Below are 7,500 nucleotides of genomic sequence, written 5' to 3' on the forward strand. Positions count from 1 at the left end.
CCTAATGAGTGCAGATGAACAGCACTTCCCTTTGTGATATGGGACCAGCATAATATGATAAAAGAAAGGATGCAAAAGAAAAACGTGCACATAAAACAATACAATTTATGAATAAATAGTCATTATAAGCTGTCATTACAACTGCAGACCCTTCAGACTGACCCTTCAGGTCGGTTTGACACAGTGTTGGAGTGTCCTGGTGTAAGGAAGTAAAGGAACGTTGACTGTAGCAAATCAAAGTGTCCCGCAGGTAATATATGCCTCATGGAGGTCAAGCTCAAGTTGATTCTAAACAGTTCTCAGGTGGCAGAGCCTGGCCTGCAGAGCTTTTAGTCTCTGTTTGTGTGTGTGTGTGTGTGTGTGTGTGTGTACTGTATGTATGCGTGTGTGTATGTGCATGTGTGGGTGTGTGACTAAAGTGCTTGTTTTGACGTTGCTTGTTATGGCGGTGTTGGCTCTGTGTTGTGACCTGTGCTGATTGCTGGTGCATTCCCAGGCCTTTTAGCGCAGCTCTGGGCTAATGCGCGTATCCGCTAATGCGCTAATGGGCTAACACACTTCACCCAGAGTGCATCAGCACTGCCTTTTAACAATGCATGTGTTAAATGCACCAAATTAACACGCATAACAAAGGAGTCAATCAGCGGCCATGGTACCCTCTCAGGCAGGCTGCGGTAAGATAGCGCCTCTGTCCAACCACAATACGCCCTTCAGACGACTGACTGTGAACACAGCTGAGATAGCACCTCTGCTCTAGCCTGGCACGCCCTCCCAGTGACGCAACGCCTTCAGGCTTTTGCTGCTGGTCTGGTCAACTGCTCATTGAGAAGGATTTCTGAGTTCCCGAAATCTGCGGAACTGCCCCCTTTGGTCGAGAACCAATCAACTTTGAGCAGCTCCAACGGCTCTGGGTAGAGGCGTGTTCAAGGCAGCGGAAAGAGTGTTGTTATTGGTTTAAACTCGGCAATCCGCTTTCTGACATCTACCAGTAGCAAACCGAGGCACTTAAAGGAGGCGGGTCAACCAGCGCTGGCAAGAAACCGTGTTAGCACAGGCTGTTGGTCAGACTAAAGTCTCACAGAGCCTTTGAAAGTCGATGGTAATCAGGCTACCTCTGCTCTGTCCGACCACAATATGCTCTTCAGACGACTGACTGTGAACACAGCTGAGATAGCACCTCTGTCCGACCACAATACGCTGTCTTCAATGATCTTTTATAGCAAGTTTCACAGCGAAATACAGCTTCTGTCATCTTTTATCAGGGATTTTCTAAATCCCGGAACTACTTTTTCAGATACCTCACAACCGTGTGTGCCTAGTATAACACAACAGAAGTTGAATTTCGCTGCGAAACTTGCTAGAGAAGATCGTTGAAGACCAGTAACCACTTGATGAGTTGCACATTTTTTGAAAAGGACAGATTCGTCCTGGCCCGTAGCGAGTAATGCTGAAGCAATACAGAGAGCATTCTAAAGCAGATCAATCGTCGAGATTTCGGTGTCAAACACTCGTTTGCATCCTAGGCAATACAGAAAACGAGCTTAAAGTGTAAAATACCGAACTATTCCTTTAACTGTAACCAACAACAGTACAAACTCAACATGGATGTTTCTTGAGGCACACCTGCGGCACACAGGTGAGGAACCACTGTGCCGGAAGACCCAGGGGAGACCAGGCCCAGGGCAGGAGGACCCAGGGGAGACCAGGCCCAGGTTTAGGGCAGGAGGACTCAGAGGAGACCAGGCCCAGGAGGACCCAGGGGAGACCAGGCCCAGGTGTAGGGCAGGAGGACCCAGGGGAGACCAGGCCCAGGTGTAGGGCAGGAGGACCCAGGGGAGACCAGGCCCAGGAGGACCCAGGGGAGACCAGGCCCAGGTGTAGGGCAGGAGGACCCAGCGGAGACCAGGCCCAGGAGGACCCAGGGGAGACCAGGCCCAGGTGTAGGGTAGGGGGACCAGAGCCACAGACCCTGAGAGAAGGAGGAAGGTCCACACACACACACACACACACACACACACACACACACACACACACACACACACACACACACACACACACACACACACACACACACACACACACACAGGCCCTGAAAGCAGAGGGAAGGTGGAGGAAACCCCATTGTAGAGCTGAGGAGGGCTTCACACACACGGGAGGAAGCTCTCCAGAGTATATTCTTTCACTTGTGCCATTCACACACACACACACACACACACACACACACACCATGCCTCCTGCGCTCCCCTCACTGCTGTCTTCTCGTGGACCTCTCTCAGGAGTACCTCCTCTCCAGAGGCCCTCGAGGGAACACACACACACGCACGCACGCACGCACGCACGCACGCACGCACGCACGCACGTAGATGGGTTGGGCCCTTGTATCAGGGATCTGTCCGAGGGTTCTTCCTATATGTATCTCCAATTCCAGGGAGATTTTCCTCACTCCTGTTCCTCATGGGCTCCCTCTGAATGTTTAGCACTCTGTAAAGTGCCATGAGACATGTGTAATGTTTTGGCACTCTGTAAGTGAAATTAAATTGAAATTTAAAATGGGATGAACCAGGGCCCTTCCACAGGGGCCCGCCAATACACAGCTGGATCAAGTGCCAATTACACACACAGTCTGGCTTCATTTGTGTCAGAGAAAGTCGGAACATTTGGACCGGCACCTATGTCATTAGGTGCCTCTCATGTAAAGTTTATACGTCCTCCCTCGCTCCTCGGGCCTCGATCCTCACTGATCTACATAAAGAATGATGGGGCGGCAACCACGATAGTCTATCCCTTCGTCTATCTTTCTTTATGTAGATCAGTGAGGATCGAGGCCCAAGGAGCGAAGGAGGACGTATAAACTTTACATGAGAGGCACCCATAGTCTCCGCAACCTTTTTCACCCCAATTACAATAACATCTCTGAGTAAATGTTCTCTAATATGTAATTTTTATCAGTTCTGTCACTTCCGTAAAGTTTTTGGTAAATGGCTTATTTGCTTGTTTGATGCTTTTTAAAGCAGCTGTTTTGAAGGCCAAGGCGAGGGAGAGGACGAGAGTAAGCCGGTGATGCTCAGGTCAGGCTGTGTATCACAACGTCGCAGAAGCTAACATTGCGACAATATAGACTCACAGCAACTGGCCAAGGCTTGCAGTCTCTATCAAAAAGCTGTCCGTTCCATCAAAAAATGTCAAAAAAGGCCGCCAGACTTGAAATGCAGGCTGAGGACTTTATGGATGTTTGTGTGTGTGTGTGTGTGTGTGTGTGTGTGTGTGTGTGTGTGGCATTAGAATAGAATATATACTTTTTTGATCCCGCGAGGGAAATTCAGTTCTCTGCATTTAACCCAATTAGTGAACACACAGCACACAGTGAACACACAGTGAGGTGAATCACACAACCCAGAGCAGTGAGCTGCCTGCCCAACCAGCGGCGCTCGGGGAGCAGTGAGGGGTTAGGTGCCTTGCTCAAGGGCACTTCAGCCGTGGTGGATTGGTCGGGGTAACCCTCCGGTTACAAGCCCGATGCGCTAACCAGTACACCACGGCTGCCCCAAGGAGTAAAGAAGTAGGGTGGCACTGACTGTGGACTCTATGGATGTTCCGTGGGATGTTCCAGACTAATAACCAACTGGCTGGTGCTGTGTTGATGAAATAGTCTTAACAGTTCCGTTATGGTGATCATCAGGTGAAATTGGAGAATTCTAGTGCCATACATTCCATTGTATACTAGTGTTTTTGTTCAATGGAAGTATGGTAAGTATGGAAGTATGGTTTTCTTTAGCTCAAAATTAGTTTGTTGACTTTTGCGACCTGTCTGTGCTTTGGTACCTGATGTACACATAACTGCAAGCTCTGAATACACTACAACCATCTTAAGGTCTGTCCGTACGTCTGCCTGTCTGTAATATACACTACTACCATCTTAAGGTCTGTCCATACGTCTGCCTGTCTTTAATATACACTACCATCTTAAGGCCTGTCTGTAGTCCATGTGTGCTGGTGCTGTGGATCACGTCATTCCACTGATGACTGTTACACCCTCTCCACCGCCACAAACCAGGTGCTGGTTCCGGGCTGGTGCTAGTGCCAGTTCGGTGCTGGTGCTACCTGCCGATTATTCAAGAACCAGCTCGCTTTTCCACAGACTGAGTTCCAGAGTAGTGCTGCGTCGCTACGTCACTGTTTACGTGCGCTTTTGTATCCCAAAACAACCAGCAGAAATGGAGATGTGGTGGAAAAACTTATTACGATTAACTTTGAGCACAAAAAGCTCAAATGTCGAGAGAGTTCAACTCTATCACTGTATCCATTTGTGGAATAAAACCGGACGTGCCCTATGTTGCATGTGTTGCAGTCGCTAGAAAAGCATGTTAGCCAACATTAGCACTTGATTAGCACCCGTTGTTATGGTTATGACCATGCTACGCTGCTTTTTTTGCTGCTAACGTTAGCCTGACCAGAAACACCACAGTAGTTATATCAGCATGCTAGGTTGCTATGTTTTGGTCAACAAGCTAACAAGCTAACTTTACCGTTCGGGAGCTTACAGCAACCTGCAATGATCTGTGTGTCCGGGACACATTTGTGTCGCATATAAACAATAAACCGTATCAAAATTAGCCATTAAAAGTGGTCAAGAAACCTTTATTCGCATTGAATATTTCCAGTTACGACCCCTGGAGCTGCCGCCACTGTTTTTTTTTGTTACTCCCGCCTCTGTGGACAACGCAAACTTCTGATTTGCTGCAATCCCACTCACAACACCTGACGTAACTGGTTCTTATCTCTGGTCCAGCTCAAAGTTGGTGCTGAGTTGGAACCAGTTGTCCTGGCCCAGAGCCAGGTTATTTTGTGTGGAAAAGCAAAGAACCGGTTCCAGACTTGGCACTGGCTCCGAACCAGCACCAGAACCGCGTCGGTGGAAAAGGGGTAAGAGAGGTCCCTTGCCACATCAGGGCCAGAAGCAGGCCAGACGCGGCCAGAAGTGGGCCATAAGTGGGCCATAAGTGGGCCATAAGTGAGCCAGAAGCGAGCCAGTACGTTTTGGAGTTTCGCCTGAGCCTGTGAGAGTCCCTGACGCTGACCCGCCTGATCTGTCAGGAGCGGGGAGGAAGGCAGATAATTTGCCGGCAGCTTTGGCCAGTTCCTCACCAGGAAGTGCTATCCGTCTGAGCGCCGCGCGGGCAAAACACGCTGACTGGTAAATATTTGTGTACTGTGCACAATTTCCCTGCCATGGATCATTTCCTCGCCGCTTTTTGCCATCAAACAGCCCCTTTGCTGTCTAACCGCTTCACACACACACACACACACACACACACACACACACACAGCCCCTTTGCTGTCTAACCACTTCCTCAGCGCCGCCCCGGCTGACAGAGATGGATCCCGGCGCACGGCGCGGCCGCTAACGCTAACGGAGCCGCTACGGGCTAATCCATCTAAATTACGCCCACCGCAACGCACCACACCGCACCACTCACACCGGCACGGGCTTTAAGGAGAAGGCACAGACTGGGGAGACGTGTCTCAAAGTCAGCGTTTACCACACACACACACACACACACACACACCCTCTTAATAAAGCTCAAAAGCAGTGGGCTGCCTTATTAGCGCCGTGCGGTGCGGAGTGGAGCATGAGGAGATCCATAAGTCACAGGGAGAGTGGCGCACACAGCGCACACACACACACACACACACACACACACACACACACACTCACTCACACACAGCACACACGCACACAGCACACACACACACACACAGCACACACACACACACACAGCACACACACACACACACACACACACACACACACTCACTCACACACAGCACACACACACACACACAGCTCTGCCCCAGAATAAGGTGCTGCTGTCATCCCCTCAGGAGCATGCTGGGGAGGAGAGAGAGAGAGAGAGAGAGACAGAGAGAGAGAGAGAGAGAGAGAGAGAGAGAGAGAGAGAGAGAGAGAGAGAGAGAGAGATGAGTGAGAAGCACAAATCTGCATCTGATTCTCAAGGATACACTGTAAAATGTTTCACTGTGAATTTACTGTAAATTGCTGGCTACTAATTGCATGACTTTCACAGTAATTTACCGGTACTATCTCACAGTAAATTACTGTGAATTTCATGTTTTACTGTAAAAGTCATGCAACTCAGTAGCCAGCAATTTGCTGTGAATTTACAGCATCATGTTGTGTATAATCACAATACCATACTGTACATTTTAATTTTTACTGTAAAAGTCATGCAATTTAGTAGCCAGCAATTTGGAGTAAATTTACAGTATCATGTTGTGTATAATCACAATACCATACTGTATATTTTCATTTTTACTGTAAAAGTAATGCAACTCAGTAGCCAGCAATTTGCTGTGAATTTACAGTGAAAGATATTGTACATTTGAACATTTGATTTGTGATTTACCTGACCTATACCAACATGTTTTGGATCTGGTCAATAAAAGCAACAACAAAGAAAATACCATTTGAACTTTTAATGAACACTTTTCAATGAAAATCATTGAGCAGGCCATACAAACATTATAATATGAAGACATAGGATTGAACAAAAAAATATTGTACAGGCCTGAGACGGTGCAGCATAACCTTGTCTGATTTGACACGGAATGAGTCAGGGGGTAAATAGTGCAGTGTGTAAGTGCAGTATGGCAAGTCCATGTAATGTAGTATGTGTGCTCAGGATGCGAATGGCATGAGGAAAGAAACTCCTCCTCAGTCTTCTGTTTTAGCCAAGTGGGATCAGACGTCTGCGTTACCTCAATGGTTTAAATAGTCCATGGTCAGAGTGTTAAAAAATGTTGGCCCCCTGTCCGTCCTCTTCTGGTCCTGCAGGGGTAGGGTGGTGCTCTGATGGTACCTTCGGCAGTAAATCAAGTATCTGTAAAAGAGTACAATAGGTCCTGTCCATGAATATAACTACTACAAACTACTCAAACTAGTAATCTTTTGTGACAAATAAAAAAAATACACACATTAGCAACCTATAAGTCAGATGCAATAGTTACAGTATAAGTAATGCAGATGTCGGGTGCTTTTCTTTTGATAGGAAGGATATTTCAAAGTGACCCCACAGTTCTGAGCAATAGTATATCTGTGTGATATCATACCTAAGTGCAACACTGTCTCCAGCAGCTCCAGCCTTTGTACGTACACCACCTTTCTGATGCCTTACATCGATCGTCCCCCATCTGACTTGCAATAGCAGCCTTTGGCTCCACACTGAGACATGGCACCTAAAAAATAAAACAGCAATTGTCATACACCTTGTCATGGTTGAGCAAGATTAAAAAAATGAAGCATTAAAAAATAAGTAAGACAAGTCAATGAAATGTACAAACAGATATTATAATTACCTTGTGAAGGCACCCTTGCCACCACCACCATCATCATCTACTGTATGTTAATTCCTGGTATCAGTTTATTTGTGAGGGCTCTGTCAATAAAAGATAGGATTTAACATAAGTATGCATTCTATACAA

The 7,500-nt window shown here is 47.4% G+C and overlaps 2 long non-coding RNA genes across 2 annotated transcripts in view; both read right to left on the bottom strand.

The window, feature by feature from the left end:
- Positions 1-6,480: 6,480 nt before the first annotated feature.
- LOC134089484 (uncharacterized) lies at positions 6,481-7,246 on the bottom strand. Its single transcript, XR_009940058.1, has 2 exons — positions 7,129-7,246; positions 6,481-6,899 (listed from the first exon to the last, which is right to left on the bottom strand). It is a non-coding gene; the product is annotated as an uncharacterized LOC134089484 (long non-coding RNA).
- A 163-nt stretch (positions 7,247-7,409) lies between these two features.
- The window catches only part of LOC134088461 (uncharacterized), a 1,704-nt gene continuing 1,613 nt past the window's right edge, over positions 7,410-7,500 (bottom strand). The window contains exon 4 of the long non-coding RNA XR_009939974.1: positions 7,410-7,454. This is a non-coding gene — a long non-coding RNA (uncharacterized LOC134088461). The remainder of the gene's footprint in view (positions 7,455-7,500) is intronic.

The sequence above is a fragment of the Sardina pilchardus genome, chromosome 8, assembly GCF_963854185.1.
Source record: "Sardina pilchardus chromosome 8, fSarPil1.1, whole genome shotgun sequence".
Lineage (NCBI taxonomy): Eukaryota > Metazoa > Chordata > Actinopteri > Clupeiformes > Clupeidae > Sardina > Sardina pilchardus.